The sequence below is a fragment of the Danio aesculapii genome, chromosome 5 (assembly GCF_903798145.1).
Source record: "Danio aesculapii chromosome 5, fDanAes4.1, whole genome shotgun sequence".
NCBI classification, from domain to species: domain Eukaryota; kingdom Metazoa; phylum Chordata; class Actinopteri; order Cypriniformes; family Danionidae; genus Danio; species Danio aesculapii.
This window is the reverse complement of record NC_079439.1, coordinates 34,008,272-34,030,963: the sequence shown is the minus strand read 5'-3', so window position 1 is coordinate 34,030,963 and position 22,692 is coordinate 34,008,272.

Below are 22,692 nucleotides of genomic sequence, written 5' to 3'. Positions count from 1 at the left end.
TTTTTCCTCTCTCTCTGCTTCTTCTTTGTCTTTCTTTTCTGCATGAAATCACATATATATTTCTATATTGTTTTCATAAATCCTAGAAAACACTTTGGCTGGGAAGTTTACATATATCAAGTAGGGCTGGGTGATATGGCAAAAAAAATGATACATTTTCAATGATAATTTTTTTCATATCAGTCGATGTCGATAATTATCACGATAAATGTCAAATCTTTATATCTATCAATTTTAAAGACTTTTCAGCATGCCGATCGCTTTGTGCAGCTAATTAAGCACATTTTATGAAATGTTTTAGCTGTTTGAAAATATAAATAAAAAATAACAAACAAAAGAATGATCTTAATTCAGCATTTACTGTTCAAGTTTTCATCAACCAAAACCATTACCTACAAGTTATTGAATATTATTGTTCAACATCAGAACAAAATTAAAACAGGTTTGAAACAAACAAAAGGTGAGTTAATGGTTACAGAATGTTCAGTTTTGGAAGAACTCTCCTCTTAATTGTGAGTATGGTGAGTTTAGGGTAAAATATCCTTTAATATATTTTATTTAGGGATGCCAACGATTACTTGATGATCTATTGATTGTCAATAACTCTTAATGACTGATTAAGCATGGACATTTAAAGGTTTAGTTATGCTTATGCGCTGTGAGACACATCCACGCAGTACATAATCAAGTGTGTGCAGTTTACCTTATGGAGTCACTCTCTTGTCATCGCATATTGCGGTACGTATAAAACCGCAGATCTCCGTTATATTCGCTGGTGTTTTAACCAATTTTGTCTAACAGACTGGCATGAATAGACCTAAAGTATACAGACTCTCATTTTTAAAAATCGCGTATCACAGCCGACATGTGGCGAGCCTCTCAGTTCTCACAACGCACTTCTGAGCTCTCTCATCCTTCAGACCGAGTTTATTCTTCCGAGGTAACCTAAGAATACTACCAGTGCTGCGAATAGCTTGTAAAAACTGTCTAGCTCATGCTGGTTAAACCGCGCTTCATAAGTGCAACTAACACTGTGGCCCCGTTTATACTAATGCTATTTGCTACGGTTATGCCATCCGTCCACACTATGCCGGCGTTTTCGAACGTCTCAGTGTGGATGGGGGAAAACGGAGACATCTGAAAACGGAGGCGGGGCTGCAGTAATTCGCCTCTCAGATTGGGGCTTTTCTCAATATTAAGTAGCCTACACACACAGTTCAGTCCTGCATCCTCTCCTTGTAAGTTCAGACTTCGCAAGGTTGATATGGAAAACAGACTCCTGAGGACATGTCGGTAAATCTTCAAAGAGAACAGTGTACTTTATAATCACCCTGGATACGTGTACAGTGTACTTTAATCACCCTGGATAAGTTGTTTCACTATCTTAACAATAAAATGAAAACATGATATAAGGAATTGCCTATTTTCATTTTGATATTAACAACTTAACAGACAGCAGAAATGTTAAGGCGTCGTGCTGCATATATGACCGTCAACTTCATGTATGCGTATTCATAACGAAGCCTATAACATTACTGCCTCCTTTCATTTTCATTGAAAATACGAAACATACCCTCTCTTTTGCTGAAAATCAGTTTTAATAATCAATAATGGCCATTATAAAATGATAACATACAATAAGTTTATACAACATAGGAAATAAGTCAATTTACAGAATGTACGTGGTTACATTAATATATTAACTTATCTTTGCGCTCAGCCAAAAACGTTACTCGAGAACAAGTAATAGATTTAAAAGGCCAAAGTCGGGAAATATGTCGTTAGATAAAGACAACAAGATGAATTAAATATCACGTTTAACAAATATATAATGAGATTAGATCCAGCGGTAGATCCTAGATGAACACTCCGACGAGCACAGCTCTCATCTGACTAGATACGCTGCAGCGCATGCCAGAGTGTGTGTGTGGTCACATGATGTTTCAGTGTTTTGGTGTAGACGGAAAGCTGTTCAGAAACTCTGGGTAAAACGCTAGTGTGGACGCGCATCGTTTTCATTCTAAAATGCCGTTTTAAAATGAAAACGCTTAAGTGTAAACGGGGCCTTAAAAAGTCTCAAATTTAAAAATCTAAATTTTAGACCCTAAAAAGTCTTAAATTCGCCGTTCTAGGTCATTAATATTTTTGCACAGGTCTTATTTTTCTGATGTACATGTAACGCTACATCTAATGGTCAGTTTTCGGGATGTTGTAGTTCTTTATTTTATTAGTCCAATGTAATTTGCGGTATTACAACTAAAATTAGACCAACATACAATAGCCAATCAGCTTTCTGTTATTGAACTCAGTGCCCGCGGCAAATGTGATGTCATGACTGTATTTGTGGAGATTCGCTTTGGGTGTGCGCCACATGATTTGGCGAAGCTCACGAGGTTCGCGATGCGGCGCCAGCCTTAAGATGTTTGTTTGTTTTTTTCTGTAGTTCAATGGTGCATCTAACCTATCTTTAGTACTGTTCAATTTAAATACATTTATTTTACCACTAATTTTGTGATTTTGAATTTTCTCTTTATATGTATTCGTGTTTATGATATTGTGATATAGGTCTTAAATTTAATACTTAATGGTCTTGAAAAGGTCTTAAAAAGTCTTAAATTTGACTTTATGATATCTGCAGAAACCTTGTACAAGGCAGGATAACCCTACAGATTCTGACCCTACCATCCAAATGTTGCAGCAGAAATTGAGACTCATCAGACCAGACAACGTTTTTTCCCGTCTTCTATTGTCCAATTTTGCTGAGCCTGTGCAAATTGTGGCCTCAGTTTCCTGTTCTTAGCTGACAGGAGTGGCACCCGGTGTGGTCTTCTGCTGCTGTAGCCCATCCGCCTCAGAGATGCTCTTCTGCATACCTCAGTTGTAACGAGTGGTTATTTAAGTTACTGTTGCCTTTCTATCAGCTCGAACTAGTCTGGCCATTCTCCTCTGACCTCTGGCATCCACAAGACATCTGTGCCCACAGAACTATCACTCACCGCAGTGGATCAGCAGTTTCTAGAAAAGCAGTTTCTGGGGTAGCATTGTGGAGTATTTTAGAGCATTGGTAGGCTATTAGAATAGCACTGTGGAGTTTTGTAGAGGGGCGCAGTGGGTAGCACAATTGCCTCATGGCAAGAGGGTCGCTGGTTCGAGCATTGGCTGGGTCAGTTGGTGTTTCTGTGTGGAGTTTGCATGTTCTCTCCATGTTCGCGTGGGTTTCCTCCGGGTGCTCCGGTTTCCCCAAGTCCAAAAACATGTTGGTTAATTGGATAAGCTAAATTGTCCGTAGTGTATGTGTCTGAATGAGTGTTGCAGTGATGGGTTGCATCCGCTGCGTAAAACATATGCTGGTTCATCACGCTGTGGCGACCCCGTATTAATAAAAGGACTAAGCCGAAAATGAATGAATGAATGAATGAATGAGTATTGTAGAGTATTGTGGGGCATTGGTAGAGCATTGTAGAGTATAAGCAGATTATTGTAGTGTATTACTATTTTGAGGTGAATTAGGAGAGTATTCTAGAGTAATTGTAGAGTATTGTAGAGTATTAGCTCTTCATCTCTGAATTACGGTAATTACATGCCGTGTGTGCTGCATCACTATCTGCCATTCATGAAATGTTTGCAAAATATAAAATCTTAGCTGCTTTGCTTGTTTTTACCTTGTTTTTACCTCTGCTGTAAGGTGAAGCCTCCAAATGAAATATTAGCATGCTACATTAGTGTGGAATTTTAGCATTATGGGAGTATTTCAGAGGATTACTGGAGTTTTGTGGGGTATTAGTTGAGTATTACCAGCGTACTAGTATTAATAGAGTATTAATACTGTGGTTTATTAGTGAAGTATTAATATTTGTGGAATAGTAGAATTGCAAGGTATGTTTAGTGTTCAATTCAATCCAGGTTTATTTGTATAATGCTCTTACAATAAATATTGTTTCAAAGCAGCTTTACAAAAGGGGCACATCGTTGTATTACAATCAAATTAAGTTAATGTTACAATCAAATGTAAGGTATTATATAGAGACATAGTTGACCTGCAATTTTATAGCATATGTATAGTATTAGAGTATTAGTATTTGTGCAGTTGTTACTATGTAAGGCTAATGAAAAAATTTGATATTGTATAACAACAGATTCAGAGGGGTTGCACAGTTGTTTTATGTGAAGGAGTCCTGTAACTACCTTCCCCCCCTTCTTGGATGATACAGTAACAATAATACAATTGCTCCAAACCACCATTTTATTCTTGAGAAGGTTTAAAATGTTCAAGCACTGGATGGTTTGGTGAAACCCGTGGAGAGAAATGAGGTGTTAGAATCTATTCAATGCTGCAATCATGTGCCATGACACTAATATGCAAGCTGGAGGCAACAGTCTCGTTCCAAGGATTTCAAGGGGTACAGACATGTTAAAGTTTAGTGAATAGCACCAGCAGTGTTCAGAATCTAGTGATATTTTAGTCTCCCTATTTCTCCTGAAGCCTTTAGCTAAGTGGAATCTGCTATAAAGATACATGAACCCTTGAGTTATAATATAAACCTGGAGATAACTTATTGGTCAGTAAAATGGTATGTGGTTATGGATTCATGCTATTTAGAAGTAAAACTAATGTCTGCAATGTATACTTGTTGTAGGAATCTTCTTAAATGTACAGTATTTGTTTTCACTTTTTTTTCATTCATTTAGTGAATAAAATCATTAAAACAGTAAGTAGCAATTAATATGACATGGATAAGGCACTGTTTTGCCCTATCTTGGATTTTATTATTAGTAGTTAGATGATTGTTCCAAATTTTGCAATCAATAAGATTTAAAAAATGTTTTGAAAGAGATTTCTATGCTCACAAATATCAAAAGTATTACAATTACAATATAAAATAGCTGTTTTCTGTTTTAATAAACTTTTAAAATTAGTATTAAAATATTTATTCCAGTAATGGCAAAGCTGAATATTCACAGCCATTAGTCTTTGGTGTCACATGATCCTTCAGAAACCATTCTAAAATTTAAATTTGTTAGGAAACATTTAACAATTATTATTATTATTTTGTTAACAACAGCTTTGCTGCTTAAAGGGTCATGAAACCCCCCTCTTTCGGTCCAAGTCTAACTCAGAATTTTTTCCAAAAATGCTCTGAGATAGGCATGGAGCTCTGCGAGCAGAGGGAGGAGTGGGCGTGGCCAACAGAGCAGGGGAAAAAGAGGGGAGCGAACAGCTGTTGTCAATTGGCTTACAAAATAAGACACAAACCGTGAGGAGACTCATGATTTTATAGTTTACAAAGTTAAAATGCAAAGAAATCAACAGTAAATAAATTTACTGTCCTACTACATTTGTTATTCGTAATTTCATATACACATAACCACAAACTGTTATATCATCATAAAGATAATCATGTTTATATTAACACTATAAATGAGGAGGACTTCTCTCCTACTGAATCCTTGGGTCTGAATGCAGACACAGTGGATAGCAGTGCAGCAGGTCTCTTGCCCTTTTTATTCCAACCATTAACGCTGCACAGAAGCATGATATAAGTGATGTGTCTGAATGGTAACAAACTCCACTAATAAAAGACAAAGTTCACCATTCTCCAATTCTCGTGCAGCTCTCCCGACAAACATGCTGGCTCCAAACCAACAGCTTTGCTGTATCGGCCATGACAGAATCACAGGGAAAAACATGCAACAAACCCTGTGGATCATGCAAACAAACACATATGACCTGTGACGTGCGCAGACGCGGTCTCACCCAGTCATTGGGTCTCACAGCTTGGCAGGTCTGCCCTGCCTTCGGAAAGCACATGCCCTCGTAAATAATTAAGAAGCAGGGTCTTCTCATAGGAAGAGAAAACACCGTTATGAATAATAATGAGAAACCAACACGTCATCACTCCACTAGCAGATTTGCACTACGTCACCGATTTTGTCCCGCCCCAAAAATGATTTCAAACCCGGAAGATGAAATTAGTGAAGGTGCGAATGTTGTCTTAAATGATGCTCAACACACAAATCTGTTAAAATTTCAAAAAAAGTACTCCAGGGTGTCTGAACCTACATGAAAGCCATGAGGTGTTAATGATTAATAGACAGTTGAAAAAGAACAGCATCTGTAAAATATTATGTTGATTTAGAAAAACTATGAAAATTGATGCCATTAAAAAATGTTTGTTGTTCATCAGTCTGTATAATTTAATAACACTTTGTACTTGTGTTTGCATAACGGTAACTTAATTTTTATTGAATCAGCATCAATATAAGATCTTATTTCTGTGGGGATCTTTAAAGAATCAGTTTAACAACATTCTGACAAAATGAAGGAATGACACTAAAGAGAAACATAACTGTAAGAGTAGGATGTTCTCACTTCATAAACTCCTTTGGTGATGTAGAATTTGATTCTTAGATGCATCGCGATATAGATGTGGACAATTTGAAATCAGTTCACTAAGGCCCAAAAATGTATTTTCTGTTTCTGAATGTTAATTGATAATGTCATGTTGATGAACTGCAAAAGGCGGAACTTTGAAAAAGTGTAGTGCCCAGACAGTCTGTGGTGTGCTCATAACAAATACATGATGTTGGTGCAAAAGCAGACTGGCACAGTTTGCGTTAAAGCTTGAGAATGGAAGCACTTTTGCTCCTATAATTTGAATGAAGAAAGACCACAGAAAAAAAGCCTTACGCAGGCCCATAGCCAGCTATAAGACCACTGAGAACTTTTTTTCATGTTCATTTCTATGAATGAAAATTTTAATTAAAATCATGTCACTGGATAAATTCATGTCTCTGACTAGGAGCAGCTGTCAGACGCAGACTGAGTGAACTTGTAAGAACATGGCTGCAGCCTCCACTCCTCTGTGTTGCCAGATCCACCTTATTATAAGCATCACATGATTGGACTTGTTTTTAATACTTAAACTGTCCTATAAAGAAACTTTTGGTATGTCTAGGCACAGTTGAATTATAAGAGATCAGTATATGGAAAAGGCCATACCGTGAGCTTGAAAATACAACACAATACATTTCTGTCTCTTTTGAAGAGTTTAATTATAATTTAACCTATATTTTATTTTGGCTTACTCTGTCCGGTGGTTTAAATTAGATAGTTCACTCACTCCATGCTAAAAAAAAAAACACCCTCCACTATTTAAGTAAAAAAAACTGAAAAAAAAAGAACATATATATATATATATATATATATATATATATATATATATATATATATTTTTTTTTTTTTATATATACAAATGAAGTATGATTATTTTGCCCATGTATATTTTAGAGTTCATTATTCTGTGCGTGGGAGAGAGAGAGAGAGAGAGTGGAAAATAGAGAACATTGAGAGCTGAGCTGAGCTCAGTTTTCAGTTTATCTGAAAAACAATGCTGAAGTCAGATATTCTGCTTTGAAAATGTGCGTTACGTGTCAGAATGGCTGTCTTTGTTTTGGTAATTTAACCCACCAAATGCCAGTTTAGCCAATTATATTTCAGCCCCCTGGATTTTCTTGGTGTGATTCATTCAATCATGAAAGCTCTCAAAGCATGCCTCTGTGACCAAAAATGCAACTGTAGCAACCTCCAAAATGAGATGCTGATTTAGAGTTCCACATAAGGTAGTTATTAATTAACAAATAACAAAAATATTACAAATGTAAACATTAGTTGAGTGGGTTACATTGCAACCCTGTGTCCAAACAACACTCTATGTGACGCGATTTGTAGTGATAAGCAGTTTGGCTGCTTGCACCAGACGAAATATAACAGAAGTTTAAATACAGCCATTCAGAAGCACAGAATATATGTGCACTCACTGCACTCCAACGAAATGGTAAGGTTTATAATCTATCTAACCTCTTAAGGCCCAAGGTGTTTTTTTTTTACATGCATTTTTTATTTCTCTTTGCTATTTGGGCTTATTAGAACCTAATTAGAATAAAAACCTAAGTATCATCTTTTGATACAATGTACTTTTAGAGAAAAATTATGTCCATATATGTGGACTCGTGGTCCGAATTTACATAAAACACGTTTTCCTAAAAAAAAATTTATGCATATTTAACTTAGAATTTTTTTTTTACTTTCTTTGACTATCATAGAGTAAAAACTGGTGTTTGGGACATTTCATATGCTGCAAAACAGTTGCAGGATGATGACACTGTATGTCTGTAACAAAATATAAAACATTCAAAGTGTTTTAAATAGCCACTTAAGAGCTAAAATGTGCTGTCCACGTATGTGGACACTCAAGCCCTAGGAAGTTAAACCTCTTTAACATTATCAAGTGCACATGCTGAATCACTGATATTTGTCAGTTTGCACAGAGTCACAGTTCTAAAGTTCCATTTCAACCAGTTTTTTTTTTTTTCAAGATCTGAGGTGAACTATCGGCTGCTGCTTTCAGTATGGCAATAAATGTCTAGTAACATGCCATTAGCATTCAACACTGAATAAAGCACATAAGGTGTACCTGAGGTGATTATTGTCAGTTTTCTGTTGTTTAGCAGCAAGAAATAGAAGCCATTTCTGAAATATAAATTTCAGGTGTGGATTGGAACAAAAACTCCTTATAACATGGAAAATATTACTTCTATCGCGTGGCTTTGCTTTTATTTAGAACACAGCTTAAATCAGCCTTTGTTGGTGTTGTCAATCCAGCAGTTTGCTCTTGCGTGTGTTTTAAAACAAATGAGTGCAATACCTAGTTCAACCACTGGGTCTCTAACTTACACACTGCACCTTTAACATATTGACACTTAATGAGGCCTTTAATGTGATAGTTAATACTGTAATTAAGGCATAAATAATGTGGGAAGTTGAAGATTGTGGTATAAGAATCTGTATACTATTTGCAAGAAAATAAAAAATTTGAACTATAAAAAAAAAAAAGTAAATTCTGTAGAATAGTTTTCAGCAATATCTGTCAACACTGCAGCACTGGTACTTGCACTTACAAATTGTTTATATTTTTTGAGTAGTTTATTGTTGAGGAGACCACATTCAACACCCTCCTACAACAGATCAGTAGAACAACAGAAAAGGAAACACCGGTCACAGTGAGGGCTATTCTATTATAATATCTCATTTACCATGTTCCTTGAATAACCTTAGGTTGTTCTGTCCTCCTGTTACTACTACAATAATAATGTTAGACTTTTAGTTATTTTGGAAAAATAGTAGCGTTGTATTGTTACTAGTTAACAATTCAAAATATGCTATCTACAAGCATTATTTTTCTATGAGAGCTGCTGGTACAGCAGTCTATATTTTTGTATGAAAGCAGTTTGTGCATTTGATAAAATCCTTTTTTTTAGCTTGTTACGTACACAGGAGGATATTGGTTGGAAGACTTATTTTTCAGTGGTTAAGAGTATATTTGTCTGTATTAATTTGCTGCAAATATGCTGCTAGAGGCTCATGTTTCTTTTACTATTAGTTCTTTATAACCAACTATTGTTTTAGTAATAAAAGATCTTGGAAGTTATTTCATTATGGGTCATGTCAAATACTTTCAAAGATATTAAAACAAAAGATGCATCAATAATTATTTTATATTCACACAACAGCCCCGATTCATTATCAAATCTGTGCCTAGAGACTCCCACCACTAATACAAATCAATTAATTTTATCAAAGGTTTTCTGAATGACAAAATGTGTAGTACATAAAAAGTACACACTATTAGATTATTACGTTCACTGAAAAATCGGTCATTATCCTGTGAGTTAACAGTTAGATTTTAATGTAAATGTCTGTACAATCCATATAATGCATTTTTGCTAAACGTATCAAATACTTTAAAAGCTAGTTTATGAAACTACTTTATGAAAAGTACACTACCTTTTAAAAGTCTTGTCGCCTATCTAAGTTTTAGGAACAACAAATAATAACTTGAATTCTAGTTGACCATTTGTGATCATAAGTGGATTATATGAAAGGCAAAGTCCTCTAGATTACGCTTATTTTACCAAAATAAAACATGATCATGCCTTGATTTTTAATTATTTAATTAGTACAGTAAGGTCTGACTTTGCTTAGACAAAAGTCTTGTCACTTAACAGAAATAATGTACAGTATAGAATATAAAGTCATGGAGTAGTGTGTGATGTGTGAGTCCTATGAGCTTGGAGAACTGCATCCATACATCTCTGCAATGACTCTGCAAAGAAAGCGTTCCTGCAGGACTCCCAGAGTTTATCAAGATTCTTTGGATTCATCTTCAATGCCTCCTCCTTCATCTTACCCCAGACATGCTCAATAATGTTCATGTCTGGTGACTGGGCTGGCCAATCCTGGAGCACATTGACCTTCTTTGCTTTCAGGAACTTTGATGTGGAGGCTGAAGTATGAGGAGCGCTATCCTGCTGAAGAATTTGCCCTCTCCTGTGGTTTGTAATGTAATGGGCAGCACAAATGTCTTGATACCTCAGGCGGTTGATATTGCCATCCACTCTGCAGATCTCTCGCATGCCCCCATACTGAATGTAACCCCAAACCATGATTTTTCCTTCACCAATCTTGACTGATTTCTATGAGAATCTTGAGTCCGTGCTGGTTCCAATAGGTCTTCTGCAGTATTTGTGTTGATTGAGATGCAGTTCAACAGATGATTCATCAGAAAAATATACTTTTTGCCACTTTTCCAAATGATCAACTAGAAGTCAAGTTATTATTCGTTTCTCTTACAACTGGGATCGACAACAAGACTTTAGTCAGGTAGTGTAGTTCATGAATAATAAGACAACATTAACATGGTTTTACTGATACCCTCATGGTGCAACTTGTTTGTAAGATTAAATCGTGCAAATGGAAGAAGCCCTGTTGAGTTCTCTGTAGTGTACTTCCTCTAACCTCTACGGCTGTGCTCTTGGGGTAAGCACAACCCCATCTGCATGATCCCTGTTTGTCCTTGTGGTCTGGACCCTTCCAATGTCTGGGTCAGATAGGTGTAGGTAAAGAAACCCTGTGCTTATTTGGACTAGGAATGTATTAGAAAACACAGTACTGTTTCCTCACCATCTCTCAGTTATAACGAACATGCAAAGTCTCATATATAATAAGCGTGGATCCTATCGGATACAGCTACGGAACTACATCCCAATGTATGAATGTGTTTGGAAATGGGGAGAGGAAACAGGAGACCACAGCTGAAGGAGCTCTAGTTTCAAATCCTGTGGCAGGAAACTCTGCCGGAGACTCACCCCTCCCTTTCACCCTGTGTGTGCGTGTGTGTGTGAGTGTAAAAAAAGTATAAGGCATCCTGTTTCCCCTTTCTATTGCCAATTTTGTTAATGTTTTGATTTTATAATGGATTGCATATAAAGATATGATGATGAAATTGAATATTTTGCTCTTTTGAGTGTATTGTTGAGTATATGGTCACGTTTCTGTATTTTCTGTTTATAAACTTCCTCGTTCTTGTGTCCCTAACTATTGCTGCAACGCTATTTTTACAGTGTTTACATAGTTAGTCACTCCTTGTTTGCGTCAGTCTTCCTCAACGCTCAGCCCAGTTTAGTGCTGGAAACTCACACACGTTAACAAATGCATGACACACACAAGCTCTAAAACGCGAAGTAGATCAGTTAAAACCAAGCTTCATCCTCATACTGTTTTGTCTACAGTTTCTCTTGTTCAGACAGGAGAAACCTCAGTGTCGCCTTATCTGTTCTGGATTTTACATATGCACATAAAAAGTATACAACCATGCTCAGCTACACAAATGCTCACACGTGCGCACACGCTCACGGCCTCTGAGGTTAGGCTGGAATGTGTGTGATGTGTGATTGTGGAGGTTGGAGGTGGTGGAGCAAGTTCAGCTTGACAGAGCGGAGCAGGGCCTCTCTCATTACAATCTAAACCAGCTCCCACTGCATTTTTTGGTCCCTTTCTCTCCCTTGCAGTCCTTCCCTGCTCATACTGCCTGCAGTTCTCTTTTGCCTGCTATTTCTAACCCTATTTTTTTAGACTTCTTTCGTTCTCTCTCTCTCCTATCCTCCCTCCCTTGGTATATCTCTCCCAGCTCTATTTAAATATCGCTCGCTCTCCTTTGCTTGCTCTCCTTCTCTCTCTCACTCTCCATCTCTCCCCTTCTGCCACTTTTCTCACTCTATCTCTGTTGCTCCCACATTCTCTCTCTCTCTTGCTCCTCATGGGCTGCAGAGTGCATTGCAGCGACAGCTGCTGTTATAGCCATCAACTGCAGCCTCCACGGCAACCGTTACTGTGGAGGAGAGAACACGGGAACAGCGCTTTATTCTACAGACCCTACCTTTATATGGTTCAAGACAATTACAAAGTGATTATGCTTGTGCTGAAAGTTTCTCAAAACTGTACTTTCAGAAAAAGGGAGAAGCATAGCACTTTAGGGGTACAAAACCTCAAAGGGATGACCCCGCATGCTGTCATAATTTACTCACCATTGTGTCATATTTTTATCCTTCTTCAGATCAAATTAAGATACAATACTTTAAAGAAAGCTGAGAGGTTTCTATCTTTCATTAAAAGCACAATCTAAACTTTGAGTCTTGTAAAAGAGATATGATAACTTTATCTAATTACAGATTTAATTAATACTTTAATTCACAAATAGTTCACACACATCAAATCAAGTACACATAAGCCTTAACTTACATGCAAAATTCACATGAACCAGTGAGGTTTGTTTTTGAAAACGGAATTTTAAAATTAATAGATGAAGTTAAAAATAAATTAAATCCATTTAATAAACCAATACAGTAAAATATGTAAAAAAAATTCAACTATGGCTGGGCAATAATTGAATTAAAATCACATGCACGATTGAGCAAAGCATGGTGTTATTTGTAGTAAATATCCTCCGAAGGCCAGAGGGTGCTCTAGCGGAAACCCGTGAACCCGTGTCCAAATACACACAAAGAAACCCAAGAAATCTCCTGGGGAAAATAGTGGTTGCTGAATAAATGGAAGATTTAATGGCTAACATTGATTAAGCATGACTAATAAACACATGGCTATAGAATCATCTCACAGAAGAATTTATTTTAAACACTAGACTTTTTTTTTAGGTGATTTTGCTGTAAAAATGTTATTATATGATGTAATTTCACATGCAGCTTTTATTACAGCCATAGTTCATTGAAAAATGAAGCAAACAGCTGTCATTATTGCAGAATGATTATTTCAATGTCATTATCGACTGATTAAACCAAATTTGAATTTAAACCACCCAGCCCTATGTTCAACAAAAAAAGTGAGTATATCTCTTCACAAGACTTATATATATTATAAATATATATTTTATGATAATTTGGTTTCCAAAGATGTACATAAATCTTACAGCTTTGGAACAACATGAGGGTTTAGAAATGGTGCTAGAATTTTCATTGTGCGAAGATTATACCTAGGGCTGGGCAATAAGATTTCTATCGGTATTTATGTACTGAACACCATTTTTCAATATTGATAAAAAAAATTTCGTTATGAAGTTTCTGTATGAAGGCTATAGTTTGAATAAAATGTGGCTACTGAGTACATGCCTTGGAAAAAATGCCAATAAGCTTAGTTAGTCATTTCCAATGGAGGCGACTTGGTGCACATGGTGTGCAAGTGGTGCACATGTAATGCGTGTACATTTTCCAGGTACACCTAGTTGAAAAACATCTGAACTTTTCTGAATTCCCCGAGCGCACCACGGTTCATGTAAGTAGAACTAACCAATCTGCTTCACACTTTGTATGAAATATACACATTTCAATAATAATGGCAGACTTAATTGCCTCAGACAAACACAGCGCACCCAAACACTGCACTGCTTTTTACTTCTCTCCATAAACTTGCATCGGAGCTGCAGCAATTGTTAGTCCGTTTGTCATCTTTTGGGAAAATGCTTGATGGTCGCCTAGTTATAAGAGACTCCATAGAAAATAGTGAAGGAAATCAGTCGCTCACGCTTGTCACTTCAAGTCAGAATAACAACACATGCGAAAATGAGTGCCGTATAGCAGCAGTGAGGAGACTGTAAATAATAAAAGGATGTAAGGATGTTGTCAGAATGGCTTTTTGGTTTCTTTTTTTGTGCATCCCAACCACTAGGTCTTCATCAGAAAGATTTTTTAGCTTAGGGGGTAATGTAGTCATTCAACTTAACAATTTGTAATGTTGCAATGTGTATCTGAATAACCATGGTTGGTTCCTTTACTTGAAAACTCAGATCTGATTATCATAGTTTGTTTTGTTTGCAGAGTTTGAGGTTCACTGCATCATTATTATTGACACCTTACAGATGTTGATCTATCTTTACCATTGCACACACATTGTAACATTTTATTTATCAAGTTGAAGAGTCTCATTATCACTTATGTTTATTTTATTATAAAGAGATCAGATATTTTGTTTAAATATTTTTGTTTTCACTATTAAAACTGTTTGCTTTAGTAATGTTGATAAATTAAAAGAAAGAGGTTAAATAACAAAAATCCTAATATTCCTAAATGTATTGTTAAAAATATTCAATAATTATCGATATCGAATGATATGAAACATGATATTGTGATACTTTTTTTTGCAATAGTGCCCAGCCCTAATTGTACCTTAAAATAAGAATATGGACCCTTAACTCCAAGTTGCCCAAACACACTTGCTTAGAATTTTTTTACGTAGTAATCTTAAAGTCCTGGCACAAATTGTTTTGTCTTTGAAGAGATAGTAAGTTTGATTATTCAAGTAAACCTTTTAGATGTATATCTAAAACATACTCTATTAAAGTGCCATAGAATGCATTTATTCAATGTCTAAATCATTTTCTGATATCAAAGTAGAAGGTATTTGTCTTAGGTAAGTAAAATCCCCAATCTCAGAACAGTTTTTCAAAGCCATTTTGAACACCAGGATTTGCCCCTAGAATTAAATGTTCTGTTTTTACCTTATTTGGAAGGGTTGTGAATAATAATGAGCTCTTCTCTCGTGCTGCTCTTAGTTCATGTTTATGATTCTTAGACTGCACACTTTTCTTTAAGAATAAGGTTAACAGACTAAATAATTATACCAGACAAAAGGAACTGACAGAGATGTAGCTGTATTTGGCTTTAACGTATATAAAAAAAACCCAGAGAAGAATTAATATCAACTTTTGCATAAACAGACACGTTTTATAGAGTTTATTGCACTCCTTTAACTCCAGAAAAATAAAGATATTTGAACACTGAATCTGACATTTTTGCAACGCAATTGTTGTTTGCTAGTTTCAGCTCGACGCAAGTGTCATTTTGACGTTTTGCACCACACTGTTTAAATAGCAAATGCATTTGCGCTCATAAGTGCACCCATAAGCATTCTGATCTAAAAAAAGGAGGTGTATTAAGGTGCATTTGCTGGCGCGTTGCTATTTTGAGGAACTCAAATAGACTGCACAATAGACCAGCTGAGAGCAGTTCTAAAGTCCAACGTAGAGCGCTTTAGTTGTGCGCCTAGATCTTTAACATAGAGCCCTATGACAAACACAATGCATAATATGAAGTACAGAGTCAGACTCGAGTCATGAATTTGTTGACTCTAGACTCGACAAAATATAAAAAGACTTGCATCTCGACTTGAACTTTAACATAAACAACTCATGACTTTAACTTGGACTTGCACCTATTGACTTGTAAAGACTTGCTACTTCCCATAAAAAGCCCAAAGATAAAAAGTATGTTGACCGCTCTATCTATGTTTATGTGTCTGTGTGCGTGTGTGTGACAGAGAGCATGCGCGAATTCAGCACGATATCAAATCAAAGTACCGTAGATTGTTTTGATTCGACAGCATCCAATGTGACAACAACGTGAACGCGCCAGTTTGTGAAATGATACCGAAGATAGTTTTGTTTGGCTATAAAAATTACGAGGTGGTCAACAAAAAACTAATTGCAGTATCTAAAACATGTAAGTCGAAGATTAACGTTACAGACGGAGATGCCATAACTTCCAACTTTGTTCGACACTTGAAGTTGCACAAAGGTAAGTTTTGAATGAATGTCAAGACTACCTTATCAGCTAAGTAATTTACTAGCTGCATGTTTATATCAATGGGACTGTACATTTTCTCAACGTCACATTTTAAACACTATAATCTGCAAACCCCTGCTGGTTCATACTGATCGGGATTTTGAAAGCAGGATTGCTTGTATGAGGTAACCTACGTCAGGGCTGTCAACTCTCACGCATTCAGCGTGATAGTCACCCAATTGACAGTATTCTCATGCTCTCATGCCACACATCTATTTTCTCACGCAGAACATTCATCATGTAAAATATTTTTTTCCGTTATAATATCGCTTTATAAAGATGTTATTCTCTCAATGTGCAACCGATCCAACGCTGGTGAAAATAATCAAAAACAAACTGACGCGCCTCTTGCACCGCCCCTGCTTGACGCTGACGCGCTGCTCACGTTCCTGTTCCCGGTATGAATCTCGGTTATGAATGTGCATGCCGTAAAAAATAGGCATTGCTCACGCGCCGCTCATGCGAGAAACGCACCCCTGCTGTACAATGCACCCCTTTCTTAGACTTTCATTGGGATTCTCAGTCTACATAAAAATCAAAAGCCATAATTGATTAAAACATAGTATGATTGTTATCTTGATGGATAAAACAATAAGTGAAACGCATTTTAAAATGCACTAGGTTTACAAATAAATGCAAAAGAAAATCTGTAATCTTCTGTGAGGGAAGGGTTCACTCTCATTAGTGTCATAATGATGTTATTAAAAAATGATAATTTAAGTTAATAGATGCACATTTCAGAGGGGCTGCGTTTTATGGCAGGGGTAACAGCCTTTAATGTACAGGTGTCGGCACGCAATGAGTTTTTGGAAGTCGACAAAACTAAAGTTTAACTTATATGATGATGGTCTTATTTAGACTAAGCATATCTCCTAATAGTTTTTTTTTTAGTTTGAAGCAGAAAGGAGGGATGAAGTCAGGGTGTTTAGACTTAATAAACCTAATTATTGGCCATAAGTCAGGTCTAAGACAACACACAATAGATAATTAATAAAACATATTTTTTGTGTTCTATACAATCTATAGAATTTCATTCTAATGAAATCAATATTAATTCATTAGTTTTCCTTCAGCTTAAGTCTCTATTTCAGAGGTCGTCACTGCGGAATAAACTGCCAACTGTTCTGACATTTGTTTTATGCAGTGGATTCCCTTCCACCCGCAGCCCAATACTGGAAACACCCATACGCACACACTGATACGCTACGACCAATTTAGTTCATCAATTCACCTAAAGCGCATGTGTTTGGACTGTGGGGAAACCGGAGCACCCAGAGGAAACCCACGCCAACATGGGATGAACTTGCAAACTCCACACAGAAACGGCAACTGATCCAGCCGAGGCTCGAATCATTGAACTTCTTGCTGTGAGGCAATCATGCTACCCCCTGCGCCACCGTGCAGCCATGTGAAAACGTTGTTAGAAAAACTGTTTGAAAACTTAAAGGACTGTTTTGCAAAACTGTGGATATTTTGTGACAAAGAGTTTTGGAGAGTCAGGAGTCAGGACACTGATTTTTGGGGTGTCTTTTATAAAGTGGAGACATGTTTGAAAAGGGCGATGCAGTGGCGCAGTAGGTAGTGCTGTTGCCTCACAGCAAGAAGGTCACTGGTTCGAGCCTCGACTGGGTCATTTGGCGTTTCTGTGTGGAGTTTGCATGTTCTCGCTGCGTTCTTGTGGGTTTCCTCTGGGTGCTCCGGTTTCCCCCACAGTCCAAAGACATGCGGTTCAGGTGAATTGGGTAGGCTAAATTGTCCGTAGTGTATGAGTGTGTGTGGAAATTTCCCAGAGATGAGTTGCAGCTGGAAGGGCATCAGCTGCGTAAAAACGTGCTGGATGAGTTGGCGGTTCATTCCGCTGTGGCGACCCCAGATTAATAAAGGGACTAAGCCCAAAAGAGAATGAATGAATGTTTGAAAAGGTTCTTGTTACACTTTTGAAAGTAGTTGAACACACTGAGAAGTAAATTTATTGTGGTGATACATTTAAGTAATGTAAAACTGTTTGGAGGACTATATTTTTGATCCTGTCTTCATCCAAATACATGTTTTGAGGGTGAAGGCATGGTTTTTAGTTTAATGGTATATTTTTGTTTTGAAACAATCATTTCAGTTGAAGACAATTTCAGAAAGTTGGTTCAGTTTTTCAGATCTGTTTTGCAATACAATTTCAACTCATTCTTGTGCAATATGCTGTGGAGACGAGACGCAGCACTGTTCAGCACTTTTTCATAAAATTACATTTGTATTTTTATGTATCTGGGCAATGTTCTTTCATAAAAAAAGAATTAATAAATACAGATCTTACTACCATATATAATCTGTATACATTTTATTTTTCTGTTAAAAAGACTCGAAAGTCAAACTGTAGGACTTTGGACTTGACTTGAGACTTGTTGGCCTTTGACTTGGGACTTGACTCGGGACTTGCCTGTCTTGACTCGGGACTTGAGGGCAATGAATTGAGACTTACTTGTGACTTGCCAAACAATGACTTTGTCCCACCTCTGGTCATAAATTCATTTGGTCACAAATCATAAACATACATCAAACACTTGTTTCACAGTGTGAGTAAACATCATTTGGGAAATATTTAAAAAAGAAAAAAAATTCAAAGGAGGGCTAATAATTCTGACTTCATATATATATATATATATATCAGGGTTTCCGCAGGGTCTTAAAAAGTCTAAAATTTAAAAATCGAAATTTAAGGCCTTAAAAAGTCTTAAATTTGCTGTTCTAGGTCTTAATTATTTTTGCACATGTCTTATTTTTCCGATGTCCATGTAACTCTAGATCTAATGCTCATTTAGATTATTTTTTGTTGTTGTTGCTAGGTTTTCGTTACGTTGTAGTTCTTTATTTTACTAGTGCAATTGTAATTTGTGGTATTACAACTAAAAAGAGGTCAACTTGCAATAGCCAATCAGCTTTCTGTTACTGACTCAGTGCGTGTGGCGAATGTACCGTCATCGCTGTGTTTGCGGAGGTTCGCTGTGGGTGCGCGCCACATGATTTCAGCTGGCTGAGTATGACGCTATTTCACTGACAAATGTCGTAAGCGCAGTATTACAAGTCGAGAGTGCATTCATGTAATACGAGAGAACGAATCTCTTTGTTTACGTGCCGGTTTCCTCTGTTCATGGACAAAACTGCTCGCGAGCTCTCAACACTGGCTGCTCACATGCGAATGATCTGCTCTCGCTCCGTCGGACGATGTGGACTCACAATTTTTGTGTCTTGTGTTTCCTCCTCCTTTCGTGCTTTTGCTCTCCAGAGATGCTTCAAAATGAAATACAGTGTAGTTTTACTACAGTAAAGTGTGGTGAATTGTAGAATAATATACCCAATATTGTAAAAAAACTACAGCGCTGGGTAAATTGTTTATTTTACACTTGTTGTGTTACCATAGCAATTATAGTTTTACAACAACAGAGTAATTGAAGTACTTTACTATAGTACTGTTCGAAACATTACATGCCAATGTACGTGTTCAGGGGCCCTGTGGAACAGCTTTTTCTCAAAATGAAGAGGATGACAGTGAAAATGTCCTCCACAATCTCATCAGCAATGTGGAAGACAGCAGAGACTAGTTCACTTTATTTTAGTTGCCATGATAAAATGGGATTGATAGTGAGATTTATTTGAAGAGTGAATAGTACAGTAGGCTATAATACCATATCAAGTTTTTCCCTATTTTCTAATCACAGTTACATTTCTGCTTGCGTTAGTTATAATTAAATGTTTTTGTTTATTATTTTATTAGTATGCTGTGCCTTTTGGATGTTTAATAAATGTTTTTAAAAAATACTATTCTCTGTGTCTTTAAGTGTTTGAAACTGGAAATATCTCATCATATAATATACAGCCAAAAATGCTATATTTTATTAAATTAAAAATGTAAATTGTAAATCTATTTTAGTATATTGGTTATTGATAATAAATAGTGTACCAATATAAATCATATCAAAAAGCACGAAAGGAATAAGGAACACAAGACGCACATTGTGAGCGCCGCATTTTATTTGAGTTGAATATGAAACACTTTGAAGAGATTTTGTCTGAAACAGGTACGTCTGTACAGACATCTTTATGGTCCGTCCATGCATGATCATAGAGATAACCAGATGACCAATAATTTATGGCTAGAAATTGCAACAGCAGTGGGAAAGGAAGAAATGATATTAATGATATGACCTTTGTTCCGGAAACTTTCTACTTCTCTTTTTATTTGCCTGATGTTAGTTTCTTTTGACCGCCCCCCTGTTATTTAAAAAAATATCTCAATGGCGAACACGTCAAGTATAAAACATGCACCATGTGGCGCTAGGCGAAAGTATAAATCAGCATTAAGATGTTTGTTTGTTTGTTTGTTTTTTTTGTAGTTAACCTGTCTTTAGTACCGTTTAATTTGAATACATTTATTATACCACTAATTTTGTGATTTTGCATTTTCTCTTGATATTGCGATATAGGTCTTAAATTTAATACTTAATGGTCTTAAAAGATCTTAAAAAGTCTTAAATTTAACATTATGATATCTGCAGAAACCCTGATTATACAGTTACAATTTGAACTATTAGCCCCCCTTAGATTTTTTTCTTTTTTAAATATTTCCCAAATTATGTTTACCAGAGCAAGGAAATTTTCACAGTATGTCACAGTATTTTTAAAGCAGTTTTAATTTTTTAAAAACCATTTTGAGGTCAAAATTATTAGCTCCTTTAATGGATATATTTTTTCTTCCATAGTCTACAGAACAAACCATCATTATACAATAACTTGCCTAATTACCCTAACCTGCTAGTTAACCTAATTAACCTACTGAAGCCTTTAAATGTCACTTTAAGCTGTGAAGTGTCTTGAAAAATATCTATTCAAATATTATTTACTGTAATCATGGCAAAAATAAAATAGATCAGTTATTAGAAATGAGTTATTAAAACTATTATGTTTAGAAATGTGTTGAAAAAATCTTTCTGTTAAACAAATTGTGGAAAAAAATAAACAGGGGGCTAATAATTCAGATTTTAATTGTGTATATATATATATATATATATATATATATATATATATATATATATATATATATATATATATATATATATATATATATATATATATATACAGAAATGATATTTGAAATTATAATTGGGTGAGGGGTTATTATTGTTGTAATCCCACCAGGAAATGTTGTGGCCAATCAAACACTACTGGTGTGTGCAAAATAATGATCCTGTAAGTAAACTCAGATTAGTTGTTACACTTACAGGATTTACATAAGAACTAGGAAACCGTGTTGTTTGAGACTAATGGTATGTCCTTTTCATTTACCAAGCTCTTATTATTCAGATATGCCTAAATTGCCTATGTATATCCAGATTTTCATTCTATGGTATGTTTCATGCTTATTTTGTTCTCTAGACAATCTGTATGTGGTTATGTTTACAGCCAGAGAGGGCAACTTATCTTTTACTTTTACCAGGGAAAAGAGTTTCTTTTTTGTTCATGCTTGTAATTTGTTTCTAAGTACTTTGTCTGTGACTTCATTTTCACCAGAAAACAATTTAAAATCTTCCATGATGCAATAAAACCCAATAACACATGTCCACCCACTGAAAACCATTATTATGAAGGAAAACGATGAAATTAAAAGCATCTTATTGTTTCATTTGCTCCCGGTGGGCTTTTGTACAGCATTTTCAACATCATGGTCATGCTTTTATTCAAGTGTAGTCGTCTGAGAATTACAAAATCAAAGCATCTTATTTCTACTACAAGTTAGACACTTAATTAAACCAAACTTAAAGTCACTTAAAGTCCAAACTAACTTTCTTTCTGCTTTCTATCATTGTCGTCAGAATTGTGCAGCAACCTAAATACTGGCCAGAATGAATATAATAATTGTTTAGTATAATCAATGGTTATCAGGCACATTCTTTATTTGTGTATGCTTTGTCTGATCTTTAGTGCAGCTCTGCAGTGCCATCTCTACTCTTGCAATTATTGTGCCAGTCCTTCCTTGCTGCCCAGACCGAGAGGACCAGAAAACCTCCTGTTAAAGAGATGCAGATTTATGCGCAAGCAAAGGCGGGGCCCTGTGTGTTTTGATGAAAGAGATCTATGAGAAAGGCTCGCTCATATGCTTCTAGTCACTCCCTCTCTCTCTTTCTCTCTCTCCTTCTCTCTATCGCTACAACACCCCCCCCACACGCACACACACCACCCCGCCTCAATCTTTCGCCTGCTCCCTCTTTTCTCTTCTATAACGGTCTCACTTTAATATGTATGCAAATGTGCCCGTCCTCCATCCCCTTAATTGTCTGGCTTCCAGCAGTCAGAGTGTGTGTATGTGTGTGTGTGTGTGTGTGTGTGTGTGTGCGTGCGTGCGTGCGTGTGTGTGTTTGTGTTTTACAGTGCCTCAGCTCTCCTCGCTAGCCTCTGCTGGCAGAATCACCAAACCTGCACCTGAGCTCAGGAAGCAATGGCAGGGTTATGCCATTCTGTCACTTTGATAAGCATACACAGTAAAAAACAAAAATAGCTCTGAAAGTGCATTTACCCTTTAGCTAACATATATAACTGCCCATATTAGAACCCTTTTTAAAATAAATTGCACTGCATTTCCAAATGAGATTTGTGTTCAAATCCTGGTTAAGTAGT